At 41.8% G+C, this 19856-nt stretch overlaps 1 protein-coding gene across 8 annotated transcripts in view; it reads left to right on the top strand.

Annotated features, from left to right (window-relative positions):
• The window catches only part of SCG5 (secretogranin V), a 59132-nt gene that overhangs the window by 17373 nt on the left and 21903 nt on the right, over nucleotides 1–19856 (top strand). The window lies entirely within an intron of this gene.

Here is a 19856-nt window from a genome sequence, read left to right as displayed (position 1 = left end):
TTCTGGGGAGTTGAGGCTGCTGAGGATTTTTTTTTTTTTTGGTGCCCTAGGTGATTCCAATAATTATCTAGCTGTCGGCAGTGGGCAGTCAAGTAGTGGAGAAAAAGAAACCTGCTTTGGAATATGGAGGCATGAGACCAAAATGACCTTTTCCTGCAGACCATCTCTTTTAGCTGCAGCTTCAAATCCAGCACCTCTCGTGGGAAGGGAGCTGCACGCTTATGGTCTCCACAACCGCGTGCTACAAGGCTGGTTCATGTCAGAGCGTCATCTTTGACTCGGCGTGACAAGAGTGCCTTTTTGAAGGCCATCAAAAACAATGACATCAGCCTTATTTAAATACTGCTCGGCTGGCAAATAGCTTTAATGGGGTATAGCAGAAAGAACACTGAATTAGAAGCCGGAAACTTGCCAGAATTCTCCACTGAATACTCCCTGGAGCTGTTGTGAGCATCTGGTGAGAGTGGGTGAGAGGTGTGGCCCCTGGCTTAGATTAGGGAAGCGCATGACCAGAGCGGGCTTCAGAGAGCATCTTGTCCACCTGTCTTGTTTCATGGTAGAGAACACTGGTCCTGAAGTTCCTTGCTGAGGTGACGGATGTACCAGCTACAGCAGTGCAGCCAGGAGTGGAGCTGAGGGCCAGGGTCCTCTGCCACCTACTTTCCCCACTGCGTCTCACTTCACATCTCTCTCTTTGGGGATCTGAGGAATCCTATTGAGTCACCTGTCATTTTCAGAAGTGAGGAAAACCAGGCCTAATTTGTCCAGGGTTCCGGAGCTAAATGATTTATATTTGCCTTGGATAAGTAGGAGTTAAAATAATGGCAGATGAAAACTTCACGATGGCATTCATGGATGGCTTTTAAGAACAAGCCCAGAACAGATCTAAGCTTTGTGAGGCCTGAAGCTTATGTAATTTGGAAACCCTCTTTAAGACAAATAATACCAAATTACAAAATTAGGTCCAGGGCCTTGGAAGCAGTCTATGCAAACGAAAGACTTTGAATCTTCAGCTTCATTCACTTCACTGTCAGTTCACCTCTAGGGACAGTTATAGCAAGATCCCTGGTCATGTGTGTCCTGCTAGAATTTTTTTATTTGTATAATAACATATATCCTGCTTTGAACCACTTAGTTACACCAGTCTCACAAAATGGAGGCCATTCTATCAACAAATACATCTTGAGTAGCTGCTGTACATAAAGAATACTGAAGGGGGCGAATTCCCTGGTGGCCTAGTGGTTGGGATTCTGGGCCTTTACTGCTGTGGCCTGGGTTCAATCCCTGGTCAGGGAAATGAGATCCTACAAGCTGTGTGGCCAAATTAAAAAAAAAAAAAAAAAGAATACTGAAGGGGACAGAGGCTACAGTAAGGAGTAAGTACAGTAAGTAACAGGAACTTCCCTGGTGGCTCAGACAGTAAAGAGTCTACCTGCAATGCGGGAGACCTGGGTTCAATCCCTGGGTCAGGAAGATCCCCTGGAGAAGGAAATGGCAACCCATTCCAGTACTCTTGCCTGGAAAATCCCATGGATGGAGAAGCCTAGTAGGCTACAGAGCATGGGGTCGCAAAGAGTCGGACACGACTGAGCGACTTCACTTCACTTCACTTCACAGTAAGTAAGGTGTAAGTACAGTAAGGAGACCACAGTCTCAGGATATGCAGTTCCAAAGTATATAATAATAAATCCCGAGACCACTCTTTCTTCCCAACCGTGGGCTGGGCCAGGGATGGATGCCTAAGGGATCTCAGCCTCTATTTGTGTCTTCAATTTTGGTCTCAGAGAGCCTTCTTCCTTTCACAGTCATTCCTCTCCCTCCGTCATATGGGGAACGGACATCAATATGAGTGAAACTCTTGGGGTTTTTGAATGAAAACCTTTTCATGATTTAAATGACATCTCTGTGGTTGGGCACCCCTTCCCAAGCCACTGCAAAGTCCCTTAAATCTAAAATCATTGTCTTCAAATGAATTAAAAGTACATTCATCCATCAGGGTCCCCTTTCCCTAAAACGTGCCTGATGCCATTGAGATTGTTAGAATAACATGAGTATCCTGAAAAATCTCTGTGAAGATTCTCAGGATATTTATTTCCACTTTGGTAAGAAGTGCGTGCATGCTATGTCACTTCAGTCCTGTGTGACTCTGTGTGACCCTATGGGTGGTAGCCTGCCAGGCTTCTCTGCTCATGGGATTCTTGAGGCAAGAATACTGGAGTGATTTGTTATGCCCTCCTCAGTATCTCTTATGTCTCCTGCATTGGCAGATGGGTTCTTTACCTCTAGTGCCACCTGGGAAGCCCTTTGGTAAGACATCTGTACTCAATTCTGTTTATTTAATTGATCATATCAGCATTAACACCTGTATTTTTTTAAAGGTGTGGGTTTTGCCACTTTCTGAGAGAAAGAACATGGTGATAGAGATATGTCTGGGTCAAGAGGGGGCCTAGGTCAGTGGAGGGTGTTTTGTGATGTTTGTTTTATTTCACTTTTTAACTGTTACCCTTAGTTTTATTGATTTCCCTGGAGAAATGGGGAGTCAGAGATGTGAATCCCTTTAGGTAAAATCAAGTACTGTTCACATCTTACTGAATTTCCCTTTCTATTGGTGGGAGGAATGGCTGAGCCCTTGGTGTCACCTAAAGCTCACTGTGATTCTCGTGGCAGTTTTATTATTAAAAAAAAAAGCCTTCTGGAACATTAAAGCATGAAGGGACATTAAAACCTTGGGAGGAGTTACAACATTTTGAAGTGCAGGGTGGAAGGTTCTGAGCCCCTGGGTAGAGGAATGGCTGTATCCTTCTGGTGTCATAAGCAATCCCATCACTCTTGGGACCCTCCCTGTTTTGAATCATGGATTTCAAACATCCTCAAAAGCTCTTCTCTGGTAATTCCAAAACTCTTAACAAATCAATCCTAAGAAAAAATAAACAAATATGCAGAGGAGCAGAAGGATATTTAGGATATGGTTCTAATTAAAATTTTTAAGTTTTCCTTCTCAAAATCTTGTATAAGCCATTAAATATGAAAAAAACAAACCCCAGAGTAGGAAAGCAGTCAAAGCCATTACCATTAGAGATTTTGAATTTTATAACACACGAATAGTTTGTTTTTCTTCTTATTAACACCAAGAGGATCAAGTCAAGGCTGTAACTTTAAAATACTGAATGGCCGTCTATTGAATTGGGCATACATAGGGACACAGCACAGAAGGTGAAACTCCATCCTCCATCAGCATAGGAAACAGCGAGCCTGCTTGCTGTCAGACGGCTTCTAGTACAGGCACCAGAAAAGAAACGCGTCTTGTGGGCCCTCTCAAACTGCCCGAGGTAGGTTGGAGCCATCTGGATGTTTTCCTGCAGTTCCCTTGTGACGACCGAGTCTGCCAGTTACCTCTGTTGCTGTTCTGTTGGCCTTTTGGCTGTTTCTCTGTTTGGTGACACCTGAAGCCAAGGGGAAAGAAACGAACGTTTATTAAGTCCTATGTTTGTACCAGTTAATCTTCTTAATGAAGCATTACTATCACCCCTGTTTTACAGAAAAGGAAAATGAATATTTTAAAAGGTAAAGATATCTTGTCCAGGATCACATAAGTTTTAAAGTATGGCATGCATGCATTGTAAAATGACAACCACTTAACATTTGCCAGGATCCTGCAAAAACTTTACAAAGTCTATTTTATTTTTATATTTTTTTACTTTATTATTTTATTTTACTATTTTTAAAAAATATGTTTAATTTAAAAGTTTTTTATTATTTTCATTTATTCATTTATGTTATTTATGCATTTCATTATCCTATTATCTTATTTTTTAAACTTTTTATTTTGTATTGGGGTGTAGCTGATTAACAATGTTATGCCAGTTTCAGGTGTACAGCAAAGAGACTCAGCCACACACACACATGTATCCATTTTCCCCTCAACTCCCCTCCCATCCAGGCTGCCACATAACATTGAGCAGAGCTCCATTCTAAGTATAACGGTGTGTACATATCCATCCCAAACTCCATAACTATCCCTTCCCCCATCCTTTTTTATTTTATCCTCATACCAACCTCTGAAAATTGACATAATTTGTATCCGCATTTTATAGATCAAGTCATAGAGTAGTATGAGGAGCCAAGATTCAAACTCAGGTAGGCAGACTGCAGGGCCCCTACTTTTGCACAGCATACCTCACCTCCTCTAACTTGAGCTGTCCACGTAGACCCCAGCCACAGGTGGCTGCCACACACTTGACAGATGCCTGGTTTGAATTGTGATATACTCTAAATATAAGCCACACACCAGATTTTGAAGGCAATACCATAAATAAATAAAAGAATGCAAAATATCTCATCAGCCCTTCTTATTTATGAAATGATAGCAATTTGCATTTATTGGGATACATTTTTTAAAATTAAGCTTCATCTGTTCTTTATTTTTTTGAAATAAGGCTTCTAGACAATTTAAAATTAACTATGTAGCTTTCATCATATTTCTGTAGGACAGCACTGCTATCTACTATTGCAAGTAAAGGAGGGGCTGTGAAATTTGTTTCTCATCAGTAGTTCTAGTTAAAATTTTGGTTAGTAGAGTGGGTGGGGAGGTTGAAGCCATTTCAAAATTTTTTTAATTGTTTTTTAAGGCTATTTTAAAATGTAAGTCTGGGTTTATGAATGAATTTGAATTATGCTTTCTTCACTCTCGGGACCATGTGTGGGTAAGAAAGACTGCCGTTTCTAAGGTTCAGAAGGAACTTGTGATCTATGATTTCAGTGTTGCATGGCTTATGTCTCTCTTGTGTCCTCCGTGGTGGGAGCTGCTTCCATTTCCACACACTTTGTGACAATCAACTTCGTGTCTCCTCCAGCATGCCAGGGGGCCCTGGCTCTGGGTATGGCACTTGGCACTTAATTTATACTAAGTAATGAAGATAGAATAAGTAGCTAAGCATTTTTCATTGGTTTTGATGTTGTCGTATTATTTTTTAAATTGACACTTAGTTTAAATTTCTATTTTTTAGCTATTATGGATTAACGTCTCTCTGAACATTGAGTACAAGCTTTTGTGGGGGGATATGTTTTCATTTCTGTCGGGTATATATCAATACCTAGACCTGGAACAGTTGGGTCATAGGATAGCTCTGTGGAACTGTTTGAGAAGCTGCCAGATTGTTTCCCAAAGCAGCTGCCTCCTGGTATTGATACATTCCCATCGGCAGTATGTGAGGATGTGGTTTTATTCTTAACTATTGCCAGGAAGAGATTACATGGATACAAAAGGAAGAAGTTGGGAATATTTGTGTGAGATAGGAAGACTACAGATCAGAAACACTATATACGGAACATTTGCAGGAGATTTAGTCCAAGTGTCCCTCCTTCCTCCAACACACATACCACCTGCCCTCTCCTCCCGAGGCTAGAATTCAGAAACAATAAAAAGAAAGAAAAAAGGTAACAGCTGCTTAGAAACTCAGAAAAGAATGTCCTGCGAAGAGATCACTGTTTGTCCAAAACAAATGCTTATGCTAGCTCTTTATAAAAATGCTTAGTTACTTACGGCAGCTTTGGATGGAGAAAGGGAAATAGGGACTATATCATGCAGGTACCGATTAGTAAGACTAAGTGGGAGCGTTCTTTGTCATGGCCCAAAAGCCTTCTCTGACCCCAATTCAGTTCCTCTGTCTTAATCTACTGACAAGGGGGCTGCCATATGAAATGATTAGATTCCTGAGCCAGGTTGCTGCTCCTCTGGCCAGTGCAGAACCTCAGAAAGTTGACGACTCCAAGCAAGTGGAGTGCCAAGCCCTATCACCTCTCCCATCTCCATCCCATTCCGAATGGACCCATCATGGTCTCTGCTGCCCCTTATTCACACTTCCTTCTCAGTCTGTTCCCAGTGGCCTGCTTCCCCTGTAACACTCATGCTTTATCAAAGAGCTTAAGTCCGGGGTAGAGGACCACCTCCATGATCATGAGGACTTGCTGTTGATTTCACCTATTGGCTCATCCATTCAGTGCTTCCCTATTTTACGCTTCTGCAGACATCCTTCCCTGGTGGCTCAGATGGTAAAGAATTTACCTGCAAGGTAGGAGACCCAGGTTTGATCCCTGGGTGGGGAAGATCCCCTGGAGAAGGAAATGGCAACCCGCTCCAGTATTCTTGCCTGGAGGATTCCATGGACAGAGGAGCCTTGTGGGCTACAGTTCATAGGGTCGCAAGGAGTTGGACATGACTGAATGAATAACACTTTTGCTTCACTTTCAGACATCCCTTATTTTCTTTTGTGTTGGAAGCTATTTCCTTGGGTGCTCAGTCTCTAACTGTGAATGTTGTAGCCATTTCCTTGGTTCTGGTTTGGCCTCTGAGGTCTTCCTTACATTGATTTTTGCCTGCCTACCTGGATCATCACTGCCATTGCCCTTTCTCCTGACCTGAGAACCTGACATAGCCTGCTTGTTTCTTTGGCTGGTACCCCAGGGGGCCGGGAACTCCTGTTAGTGAAGTCATGAACTTAAGTTAAAATAATTATCCCAGGAATTCTATAATGTGCAAAAATGTTATACAGGAGCAGAGTACCATGTGTTAATTCATACTCATTAGAGACCTCACCCACAGAAATGACACCCAGGACTTGTCACATCACTAAGAACGGAAATGTGGGGCCCGGATTTTGGACAGAGGATGTCTTCAGTAAGTGAAGTTTCAGAAAGGAAGATGTAGTTGGGAGCTTTGAGTAATTGGAGACAACAGGACTCTAGGCGGAACCAGGTGCTGGAGGCTCCAAGTTCATAGTTTGCCTTTTTTTTTTTAAACCAATATCCTCACCTAATACCCATCCCTACCCCAATTTTGTGTTGTTGTTGTTCAGTCGCTAAGTCATGTCCAACTCTGCACCCCCATGGACTGTAGCACCCCAGGCTTCCCTGTCCTTCACTATTTACCAGAGTTTGCTCAAACTCATGTCCATTGTGTCAATGATGTCATCCAATCATCTCATCCTTTTTCACCCCCTTCTTCTCCTGGCCTCAATCTTTCCCAGCATCAGGGTCTTTTCCAATGAGTCGGCTCTTTGCATCAGGTGGCCAAAATATTATAGCGTCAGCTTCAGCATCAGTCTTTCCAGTGAATATTCAGGGTTGATTTCCTTTAGGATTGACTGATTTGATCTCTTTGCAGTCCAAGGGACTCTTCAAGAGTCTTCAAGAGAACAATTTGAAAGCATCACATCTTCAGTGCTCAGCCTTCCTTATGGTCCAACTCTCATATCCACACATGATTCCTAGAAAAATCATAGCTTTGACTACATGGACCATTGTCGGCAAAGTGATGTCTCTGCTTTGTAATACACTGTCTAGATTTGTCATAGCTTTTCTTCCAAGGAGCAAGTATCTTAATTTCGTGGCTGCAGTCACCATCTGCTGTGATTTTGAATCCTGAGAAAATAAAATCTGTCACTGTTTCCACTTTTGTTCCGTCCATTTGCCGTGAAGTGATGGGACCAGTTTTGTTTATATGTCCCATTATTTTTTCAACATTAGTTGATACCTTAACTTAAGCTCCACTACCTCCCAATCAAGTCACATAATTTCAGCAAGAATCACAGACTACAGGTTTTAAATGACCCCAAATTGGCTCTAACCTCAGTACAAAAACATACCTGGTCTCCATACAAATTGCCAAATAGAGACTTCATTTCAGGCAGCAAATAAATTTACATGAAGGGACTGGAAATGCTACAATGTAAATTACCTGTTAAAACGATTTTTTCAAAACCCACAAAATTCACAGCTATCCTGAAAATGCCTCATTTTCAAATTAATGCATTTTACTTTAATTTGGGGTTTGAGGTGTACATGTTGGGAAGGGGCGGGGCTTGTGGCGGCTGCAGGCAAATGAGTTAAATTCACAGAATAGAATCTGAACTTTTGCAAATGAGTAAACAGCCAAAACAAACACCACTTTGGAAAAAAATACACATTTTCTCCTTTTGAAAAGCAAGCAATGCCTAAGCAAAATACCTTAAAAGTGAACTAAAAAGCTTTTCTAAAATAAACAACTCTGCTTGTGATCCTAAATTGGGACCATATGGACATGTGAAAGCTACAAATGCACTACATTTCGACTCCGAGTTTCTGCCTTCACTGTTTGCGTGCCTCTGAGTAGATGCTGATAATGTTGCCTTTGGTCCCAAAGGAACCTGAGATTCTTAGCTCCTAGGATGAGGGAGCAAGCAGAAGAAAGAAAAGGAATGAAAACAAATGCCTTTCAAGACAAAATATCTGAACAGTGAGTTCTATTTTTGCTTCCTTGCCAGCAGGCGCAACTCAATTCAAATCTCTCCAGCACATATAGGATGATGCCAGCAAAATGGAGTGCATTTTCCAGGGACGCTGGCTACGTGGGGAAGTCCCTGTTGAGGAATCGGGCTCACACTCAGAGCATTAGGATAGCTTTAGCAAGCCGCCTGGACTAGCCCCCTGCCCTGGGGCAAATCAATGAATAAGCCAATTCAGCATAGATAGAATCATTCCTTTGTTTTTCTCAATTACCAAATGTTGTGTGCTTTGGGGTCACTTGTCATGAGTTTAGAGAATGTGAATATTGCAACATAAGTCCTCACCATTCTAAACAGCTTAAACTGAATTCCATTACTAGGGAGGAGGAGAATTGAAGACATAGCATCCATCGCTAATTGTACATGATTAGAGGCTATTTTCTCATCCTAGGGTGCATCTTTCTTTTCTCCCACAGTGCTCATGGTCTGTTCCATGAAACTGGCACTTAAATTAGGTGTGTATTTATGTGGACATGTTTTGTTTCCTATAACTGGATAGCAAATCCTTGAGAAAGAGTTGATGCCGCCTGGTTGGGGAGGGGGCGGTGTGCTTGAAAACAATGAGTGAAGTGAGTTCAAGCATTAATTTTTTAGTTTTAAGTGAACGAGGATACACTACTGTTTAATAATAAAGAGTTCAGCTGTTTTTGAGCCCTTGTTGCTAACTGCCCCAGGTACAGAACTGTGGGCATCAGAATGAAAAATATGTAGGATCGTGAATCTGGCCTCTGTTAATTGTGCTATTAGGAAATATTGATTGGATAATGGAAGGAGTTTACATTTATTGAGTGCTCATTACATTCCAGGCACTTAGTTATGCATTTAGCATCTTATGCCCAAGTTAAAAAGGGTTTGGGATATCATCAGATGCCTGACAACATGTGGATTTGAACCTGAACAAAGGGAAGCTATAAAGTTTCTTAATATATAAGGTGTTCTTTTTGTGTGCATGTGTGCCTAGTCGCTCTGCTGCTGCTGCTAAGTCGCTTCAGTTGTGTCCGACTCTGTGTAACCCCATAGACGGCAGCCCACCAGGCTCCCCCGTCCCTGGGATTCTCCAGGCAAGAACACTGGAGTGGGTTGCCATTTCCTTCTCCAATGCATGAAAGTGAAGAGTGAAAGTGAAGTCACTCAATCATGTCCGACTCTTTGCGACTCCATGGACTGTAACCCAGCAGTCCCCTCTGATTATGGGATCTTTCAGGCAAGAATACTGGGTGGGGTTGTCATTTCCTTCTCCAGGGGATCTTTCCAACCCAGAGACTGAACCTGCATCTCCTCTGTCTCCTGCATTGCAGGCATATTCTTTACCCAGGCTTGTCTGTGGATCCTCAGTAAATGAAAATTAGTTGCTTTTCACAACTACATTTGACCTTTAGGACTCTCATTTCTCACCAGGAATCAAGGCAAAAAAGGCTTTAATGCACAGAGTTAATTTTGAGAATGGATATTTACAGAAACTACTTTAAAAAATTTATTAAAGTGTAAATAAATACAGTAAATATTAGAAATCAATATTGTATTAATTTTTGTACAGCAAAGTGATTCAGTTATGCATATAAATCTATTTTCTTTTCCATATTCTTTTCCATTTTGGTTTTCTCATAAGATATTGGGTATAGTTCTCTGTGGTATACAGTAGGACCTTGTTGTTTATCCTTCCTATATATAATAGCTTGCATCTGCTAACCCCAGACTCCCAGTTCTTCTCTCTCCTACTGCTCTCCCCCTTGGCAACTGCAAGTCTGTTCTCCATGCCTCTATGTGAGTCTGCAGAAACTACTCTTAATCATTTTCATTTCTTCCTTTGAGCCCACTGAAATTACTGGGTTTGAAGGAAGAAGAAACAAAGGTTAGACATTAAAAATTTTTTAAATCCCACCCCTTAAGTTGGCCATTTCTTTCAGGTGTTTCCCCTCTTTAATAAGGGCTAAGGTGTTTCTTTCCAGCCCTTTCTCCTTGCTTCTACTCTTTGCTCTAGTACAGACAGTCCTGTGCATTGAAACTGCCTGAATGCTATGCTGAGAAACCCAGGCATGATTGTATAGGAAGTGACAGATTACAGGCATTCTCACTTTATTGCTCTGCACAAACGATGCAGGGTTTTGTTTTACTTTTTTTTTTTTAAACAAATTGAAGGTTTGTAGCAACCCTGCATTGAACAAGCTGATCAGCACCATTTTCCCAACAGCATTTGCTCTTTTCTTGTCTCTGTCACATTTTGGTGACTGTCACACTGAAAGGGAAAGTGAAAGTCGCTCAGTCGTGTCCGACTCTATAGTCCATTTGATTCTCCAGGCCAGAATACTGGAGTGGGTAGCCTCTCCCTTCTCCAGGGGATCTTCCCAACCCAGGGATCAAACCCAGGTCTCCTCCATTGCAGGTGGATTCTCTACCAGCTAAACCACAAGGAAAGCCCAAGAATACTGGATTCACACTACTAGAAGCTTTTTCATTATCATATTTAGTACAGTGATCTTTTTGACCACTATGACTTTCTGAAGGCTCTGATGATGGTTGGCATTTTATAATAAAAATGTGTCTTTTTTTTTTTCAAATGTGCCCTGATACCCACTCCAGTGGAGAATCCCAGGGACGGGGGAGCCTGGTGGGCTGCTGTCTATGGGGTCGCACAGAGTTGGACACGACTGAAGCGACTTAGCAGCAGCAGCCCTGATACCAGTTTTTTCTTTTTCTTTTTTTTAATTTTGTATTGGAGTATAGCTGGCTAACAATGTTGTGATAGTTTCAGATACACAGCAGAGAAGATCCATGATACATAGTAAGAATGTATGTATCTTCCTAATGAAGGTATGTACATTGTTTTTTTAGACATATGCTTTGCACACCTAATAGACTACAGTACGGTGTGAACATCACTTTTATATGCACTGGGAAACCAAAACATTTGTGTGACTGGTTTCATTGTGATATTTACTTGATGGCGGTGGTCTGGAACCAAGCCCACCACATCCCCAAGGCCTGCCTAGCGTCCTCCAAGTTGAGAAGGGATGGCACTTTTTGTAAAAGTGTGTGTGTTTACAGGTCGTGAGGTAAACACCACAAACCTTCAGGGCCAGCCAGCCCTTCCTCATTAAGGCCCCCCGTGTCCCCTCACGTCCAGCCGATGCTGCCCTGTCACAGGGTCCACACCTGCTCTGCAGCCTCAGAAACCACTCTCAGGCGCCCTGCCCGCCTCACTTTACCTTCTTCCTCAGCTCCTGGGGGAGAATGCCCAGGTGACTCAGTGGTAAAGAATCCATCTGCCAGTGCAGGAGAGGTGGGTTCCATCCCTGGGTGGGGAAGATCCCCTGGAGGAGGAAGTGGCAACCCATTTCAGTATTCTTGCCTGGGAAGTCCCATGGACAGAGGAGCCTGGCGGGCCACAAGCCATAGGGTTGCAAAGAGTCAGACACGACTGAGCACTTACACCTCAGAAATGTCAGCCCCGCCGGGGCCTTTGTTGTCTCCACTTTCTCTCCTCTTTCTCTGCTGCCCCCTCCTTTGCACCTTTGAAGGGAGAAACACAGGAGGGCTACACTCATTGGAATCACCTGACTGCTTCAGTCTCCCAGACTGTGAACAAAAGGAAAGCTGGTCATTGCTTTATAAATGATGTATGGAGACACGCGGAGGAATGAAGGCCCAGACCGCAGGGTATTTTTAGCGTCTGCTGTTTGTGGTAACATAAGTGAAAACTGCTGGATGCCTTCCCTTCAGCTGAATGGCTGGTATTCAGGCGAGTGTGCCCGCTGCCTGCCAGACTCTCCTCACGGAACTCCCTCTTTATGAGGTGGGTGACTGGCTCCTTGGCACCAGGCTGCCCCACCACAATTCTCCTTTATTGCCCAGTCGCATGGCTCCCCAGGGGCCCCAGCATGGGGCTGCGGGTGAGACTGCTGGCCGCGAGCTTGTCAGGGTGTTACCAGATTGCAAAGCAGAGTCTGCAGGGCAGGGGCTGTGTCTGGTTGCTCTAAACCTTCTGGCATGAGGCTGGCACTCAGACACGCAGGAACCACGATGGTGAGGCCCGTGGCTGGCGCCCCATCTCAGAGTCATTCTGCTGGTGCCTGGCTCGAGTAGGATGTCGACCCCCACTGGTCGCTGACACTCTGGAGCCTCAGAGTGAGATAGAAAATATGAGAGAGGCCTCTTTTATGCCGACAGGTCATTCTACCAATGATTGCTCTCGAGCTAATCTTTGCAAAGGGTCCGGATGGGCTGCCTGAGGCCCCATGGGGGCATGGAAACAGCCCTGGGATCCCAGGCTGCAAATAGCACTGACTGGCTGAGCAGCTTTAGGCAAGTAAAGGTCTCCCAGGACTCACTACTCACAGTTATGAGTAGTAACTCTTGTCCTACTGACCTCACTAAAACTTTTTAATAAAGATATTAAAGTAGTCTGAAACAATTGAAACCATAATGTTACAAAAAGGCAGGGGAGTGGTGCAGTCCCTGTTTATTGTCTTCATTTCTGACCAAACTTGACGTCTATCAAAACCATCCCCCTCGGACCCCAGCTCTTGCATCATGGGGTGACCCGTGGGGCTCCACTTATTCCCTGAAAGGACGTTGCTTATTCCACGAGAACATACCTTCATGCTTCATGAGCGAGGTCTTTGCTTCCAGTCCCTACAGGATTAGTTTGAATGAAGAAGGGTGCAGTGGGCTCCTTTTCTTGTGAAATGTGTGAGAGTGCCTCTATAATTGGAATAAAACCGTCTGTAAAGGGACTTCTGCTAGCTATAGTTCCCTTATCTGAAACCTTAAGTGACTTTCAAAAAGCCTCTCAGCGGCCACACTGAATGTCACAAACTCCACGAACCAAGATGGTCATGCCAACGTTCTCGGTGCTAATTTACTCTTAGTTTGCATCTAATTTGAGTAAGTCTGGCTCTCCTTTTCTAGCCCTTGATACTGAATGTATGGTTAATGGAGCAATAGCATCAACATCACCTGGGGGCTTGTTGGAAATGCAGTGTCAGGTCCGTCCCTCGTTTGTTGATCAGAGTCTACATTTTGACAGGATCCTCAAGTCATGCATATGTGTGTGGTAAAGCAAATTAGAAGACAAGACTTGCAGGACCTAGACCCACTATTTATTTATGCACTGTACTTTATTATGAAAAGGATTGAGGATGACTAGGATTAATAGCTTACAAAGAAGGAGAAGACAAAGAACTTTAAAAGCCCTAGCAGCTGGGACCACTTATTACAGTTGTATTACTGTATACATTTTAATGCTCTGAGAACACACTGCTACAGCACTGTAGAGTCACGGATATTCCCAATAATAGTCCCAAAGTATCAAGAAGAGGTAAGGTCATATTCCGAAGTTGCTGTTCATAGAAGCAAAAGGGCTTAACATTTATTTGGCAAGAATGAAATATTTTCAATCTATTCTAGAGACATTTGTGGAGTGATATGGCCATGATGGAAACAGATAAATAAAGCATCATCACCAGATAGAATTAATTAATTAATTGCCTGAAATAATTTAAAAGCTGTAGTGAAAGATCCCATCTTTAACCAATGGCATTATTTTCCCAAATAAAGGGGCCTCTAGATTTTGGAAACTTCATGTGAAATGGAGCAGGACCCCCATGGTCCCTCCCGCCACCCCACCCCCACCATGACCTCTGCCTGCCTTTCGTCTGTGGAAAACTTTAGTCAAGGGATAAGTTTAATCAGAGAAATGAGAACCTGCAGAAACAAAGGAAAACAGTCAACGGAGACCAAATAATAATAACGTAGTCATTCAGCATAGTCAAGGACCTTTATTTCTTTCTCAAGGGCTGTAGATAATATTCTGAGCCATATCCTGTGAGCTGTCTTATAGATACTAAAACATCAGGTGGAGAAGTTAACTACATGATGACCAGACTGTACCCAGGACATGAGTTGCTACAATTCTAGGAGCTGGCCTCAAAGAAACGGGAACAAATGGACCCTGGAACTGAAGGTTAACTGTCCCTGAAGCAATCAAGATGACACTGGTCAGAGCACCGATGACCAATTTGAAGATGACTGTCAGATCAGAGATGACTGTGCTGTTTCTGCATGTAGCCCCCTCCTTCTGTCTGTCAAAGCTTGTGCCCCACTAGTTGCCAGTTGGGGGGCAGTCGGCCTTTGGACAGATGTCCCGCCCCTGGTTGCCAGCATCTGAAATGAAGCAAACTTCCCTTTCCACCAACCTGGCATGTTTATTGCTTTTGGGCAGTGAGCAGCCAGATCCCCTCCTCACCTGTCAGTGGCGCATGGACTCTTGACTCATCTCTCCCTTCTGCACTGTTTGAGATTTCTCTTATTTCTGCTTGTGTTGTGGCTGCTCCACCCCAATCTGTGTCACCTCTCCCCTGAGTGTCAGCAGTAGTGTGTTATGAAGGCTTCTTAACTTCCCTCCGGTCCACCTTTGTACAGTGGCCTTCAGAAAGATGCTTGAGTACAGTGGATCTGGAGTAGAGGGCTGGGATTTTTAAAAATTCCACAAGTGATTCTGATGTGCACCCTTGGTGGGAAAGAGGGTTTTAAACTATCGATAAATTAATGCTCTACACAACATCCTATTATTATATCACTCTTCTTCCCATACAGCTTTGGTTGCTGTTTGTTATTATATCACTTCATAATTTTCTGCTTGGTGTTGGCTGTCTCCCCTTCTATCTAGCTCCTCCCTTCCAAGCAGTGCTCATCACAGATGCTCAAATATTCCTTGCTCTCACCTACCTCTGTGCCCTACGTGTGGCTTTTCTTTCACCACCAATAAGGATGGATCCTGCCTTTCCTGCTTCAACTCAAGTGTCACCTCTTCCATGGAAGTTTTCCTGGAAGGTTCCCTATTTCCTGAATTTCCACATCGTTTATAATACCATAATGAATTCTATCAAGGAATGTATCTTATCATGGACCACTGGCTTGTTGTTTTGGTGCTAAACAACCAACTAGAATGAAGAACTAAGTAGGGAGCAGGAATCCTGTCTTTCACATTTGTATTTTCTATGGCCCAGAGCATAATCATTGGTACGTTGCTTCTTGCAGGCAATCCTTCACGTCGTAGATCTAGGTTAGATATTGCTTCTCTGCATACCTGTGACACCTCACTGTAACCCTGTCACATCATAACTCCACATCTTCAATGTATTTCCTTTCTTTTTATTGAGGTATAGTTAATTTGCAACGTTGTGTTAGTTTCAAGTGTACAGCAAAGTGATTCAGTTATATATATATATCAGAGAAGGCAATGGCACCCCACTCCAGTACTCTTGCCTGGAAAATCCCATGGACGGAGGAGCCTGGTAGGCTGCAGTCCATGGGGTCTCAAAGAGTCGGACACGACTGAGCAACTTCGCTTTCACTTTTCACTTTCATGCATTGGAGAAGGAAATGGCAACCCACTCCAGTGTTCTTGCCTGGAGAATCCCAGGGACGGGGGAGCCTGGTGGGCTTCCGTCTATGGGGTCGCACAGAGTCAGACACGACTGAAGCGACTTAGGAGCAGCATGTATATATATATATATATATATATATATATATATATACACACACACACGCACACACTTTTTCAGATTCCTTTCTATTACAGGTTATTACAAAATATTGAGCATAGTTTCTTGTGCTATAGAGTAGGTCCTCGTGGTGTACCTATTTTACATACTGTAGTGCGTATGTGTTAATCCCAAATTCCTAATTCCTCTCTCCCCTCCTCCTGCTCTCCCTCTTGGTCACTGTTAGTTTGTTTTCCATGTGTGTGAGTCTACTTCTGTTTTGTAAGTAAGTTCACTTGTATCATTAAATGTGTGTTTCATTATGTATCCCTTACAAAACTGTAGACTCTGTAAGAGCAGGGGTCATATTTACCTGGTTCATCATTGACCCTCTAGTCCATGTCTTGATGGTCATATATACTCAAGAAATATTTTTTTAAGCTGACTGAATAATAATTTTAAAATATGTTTGGTTTTTAGAGACAAATGGATCAGATAGTATCCATGGCATCCTAACAGTTTGATTGACTTGGTTTCAGGCGCAAAATAGAACAGCATAATCTAAACATTATACTGAACCAGTTAACTAGCATTGGATTGTATACTCAAGTATATAATTTTCTAGTTATTTTCTATACGTGGTTAGTTTTCTTGGCTGGCTTCCCTGATGGCTCAGGTAGTAAAGAATCTGCCTGCCAGATGTGGGAGACCTGGGTTTGATCAACCCAGGTTTTATCCCTGGGTTGGGAAGATTTCTTGGACAAGGGAATGGCAACCAACTCTAGTATTCTTGCCTAGAGAATTCCATGGACAGAGGAGCCTGGCAAGCTACAGTCCGTGGGGTCACAAAGAGTCAGACACAGCTGAACAACTAACACTTTCACTTTCTTATCTATAAAATTCAAGCTCTTGGAGAACAAAGGATAGCATTAAAATTTTTTTTTTTATTTTGTACTGTGGTATAGTCGATTAACAATGTTGTGATAGTTCCAGTTGAAGAGCAAAGGGATTCAGCCATACATATATATGTATCCCTTCTTCCCCAAACTCCCCTCCACCCATCCAGGTGCAAAAGATAGAATTTTTTTTTTTTAAATTTCCATCTAACTCTCATAGTTGCTCAGTGAGTATTTCTTGATTTGATGTAATTAAATGCAGTTTTAAAAGAGCCTGTGTTATATCTGCCTGGTGCTAAACATCTGTTGCTCCCTAACAAGTGTGCCATTCATTCTAATGGCACTGGTGCACAGAGGTAAACAGAGCCTTGGCAGGCCTTCCAGAAAGGAAACTGTGTTTGCTTCCTTCATTAATTACTAGTGGAGCATTAAGACATGCATCTCCCTGAAGCCAAGTTGGATAATTCCTGGCACTTAAGCCTAGGGTGCTTTCAAAAGTTGAGACATGTATGGACACACCAGAAGGCATGCCCTATAGCAATCACCAAGGTGACTCTAATGCCAAGATGGTATAAAGCCTCAGATATATCAATACCAAGCATACTGGTCTGTCTTTCTAAATTTTTGTGGGTCTTTCTTGGGTTAATGTGAGATAATAAATGTGAATTTCTAGAATGTCTCTGAAGGCAGGCACCTCAGTATGAATTGGAAAAATCTTCATAGAGATACAGAAAGTTTGAAAATAAAATGATCAAAGGTTCACCGAACAAAACAGCAGAATGAAACTGGCAAGGCTAATAGCAGAAATATGTGTCAAGATATGATTTGTCAATTGTTAATTTTACCAGTTAATGACAATTAAAATGAAGAATTTATACTCTTGGACATAGCAATTAGCATAGCATCAAAATGCTAAAGCAGAAACAATAAGAAATAAAAGATACTGACAGACACTTATTGGTAGTAATAAATTTTAACACAGCCACCAGATTATGATAGATAAAATATGAATAAGGTCATAAAAGAATGTGATTAATACTGTTGGATAATTGGCTATATTTAGGTATTTATGGGTTATATAAGAGTCTGGAAATTGACATACATTATATTTAAGTAAGGGGCTTCCTGGGTGGTGCAGAGGTAAAGAATCTGCCTTCCAATGCAAGAGGTGCAGGAGACAGAATTCGATCCCAGGGCTGGGAAAATCCCCTAGAGAAGGAAATGGCAACCCACTCCAGTATTCCTGCCTGGAGAATCCCACGCACTGAGGAGCCTAGCAGGCTACAGTCCATAGGGTCGCAAAGAGTCAGACATGACTGAGCGACGGAGCACAAGCAGGATATTTAAGTAAAGCAAGTTATACAACACGAACGTACTTGTTCTTATTCACTGCTGTGCCTTGGTGTTCAGAGCAGGCTTGGTATCTACGGGGCAACTAAATATTTGTTGAAGGGATGAAATATGTAGAGAAGGACAGAATCACTGAGCAAGTGCTGATAGGGTAATTGGTTAATTATTTTACATGCCCTAAAACACACAGTGTATATATACCAGAGTTAACTTTTTTCTTTTTTTGGAAGTATAGTTGACTTGCAATATTATATTAGTTTCAGGTGCACAACCTAGTGATTCCATATCTTCATAGATTACATGCCATACAAATTGATTACAATGCTATTGACTATTCCGTGTGCTGTATATTGCATACCTTTGACTTATTTTATAACTGCAGTCTGTGTGATTCCCTTCCTCTACTTTCATTCAACCCCTTGCCACCCCCATTCCCCTCTGGCAACTATTAGTTTGCTCTCTGTATCTGAATCTGTTTCTATTTTGTTATTTTTTTCATTTGTTTTGTTTCTGAGATATCATATATAGGTGAGAGCATATAGGATTTCACTTAGTTTAATACCCTCCGGGTGCATCTATGTTGTCATATGGCTGAGTAATATTCCACTGACTGACGTTCTCTCTCTCTCTCTCTATATATATGTGTGTATATATATATATATACACACGTATATACACACACACATCTTCTTTATCCATTCATCTGTTGATTCATTCAGTTGCTTTCATATCTTGGCTATTGTAAATAATGCTGCAATGAATATTGGACTGCATATATCTTTTTGAATTAGTGTTTTCATTTTCTTTGGATAAATACCCAGGAGTTGAATTGCTCGATCACATGGCAGTTCTGGTTTTCATTTTTTCAGGAACCTCAACAGTGTTTTCACAGTGGCTGTACCAAAGAGTTAATTTTAAAAATAGAAAACTGAAATATCTAAATACTGATAATACCTTTGTGAAGGGCCAATAGTTTTGTAAGTTTAGAAGGTGAGAGGAGATCTTGAAGGATAACAACAACAAACCTACATAAGTTTTAAAAACGTATGTTAGCAAACTATTACAAATATATCCACAAGTCAGACAACATGGAAAGTGTTTGCAGGAAATGTAATGGCCAAAGACTTGATACCTTTATTATGTAAAATGTCCTTGAAAGTTGATAAGAGAAACACTAAAATTCCAAGAGCATAAACAGACAACTCACAGAAAAGAAATTAAATCGGGTAAACAAACATGGAAAAAAATCGACTGAGCTAGAAATCAAAGACATTCAAAAGGAAACAGTACTTTTTCTAAAAGCCTTTAAAATTAGCAAAGAAAACATAAAACTTTATTTTTGTAAAACCCAATACTGGTTAAGATGTATAAATATAGAATTCTCAGATTTTGTTGATATTTTATAAATTGGTACCTCCTTTCTGGAAAACAGTTTGGCAATATAATATAAAGAGTCATAAAAATATTTATAGCCTTTGACCCAGTAATTTGACTTCTGGGAATCTTTTCTGAGGAAAACTAATCCAAAATATGGAAAAAATTAAATGCCTAAGAGCAAATTGGGAAACACTAAACATCCCACAATGGGGGAATGATTAATATGTTGTGGTGGAATCACTGGATTGAAGACTACATGGTCATTTATAATCATGGGGATAGAGACCGTGCAGCCACATGCTTTAATAGTAAATGAAAAATAAACAAATGGATAGAAAAAGATGCACAGGGAAGAAAAAATTGAAATAAATACACCCAATTTTAAGTGGTTGATCTAGAATGGGAGAAAGTCAAATATTTTTTTCTTC

The sequence above is a fragment of the Bos indicus x Bos taurus genome, chromosome 10 (genome assembly GCF_003369695.1).
Source record: "Bos indicus x Bos taurus breed Angus x Brahman F1 hybrid chromosome 10, Bos_hybrid_MaternalHap_v2.0, whole genome shotgun sequence".
NCBI classification, from domain to species: domain Eukaryota; kingdom Metazoa; phylum Chordata; class Mammalia; order Artiodactyla; family Bovidae; genus Bos; species Bos indicus x Bos taurus.
The sequence above is the reverse complement of the archived record's forward strand: the minus strand, read 5'-3'. Positions and strand labels throughout refer to the sequence as shown.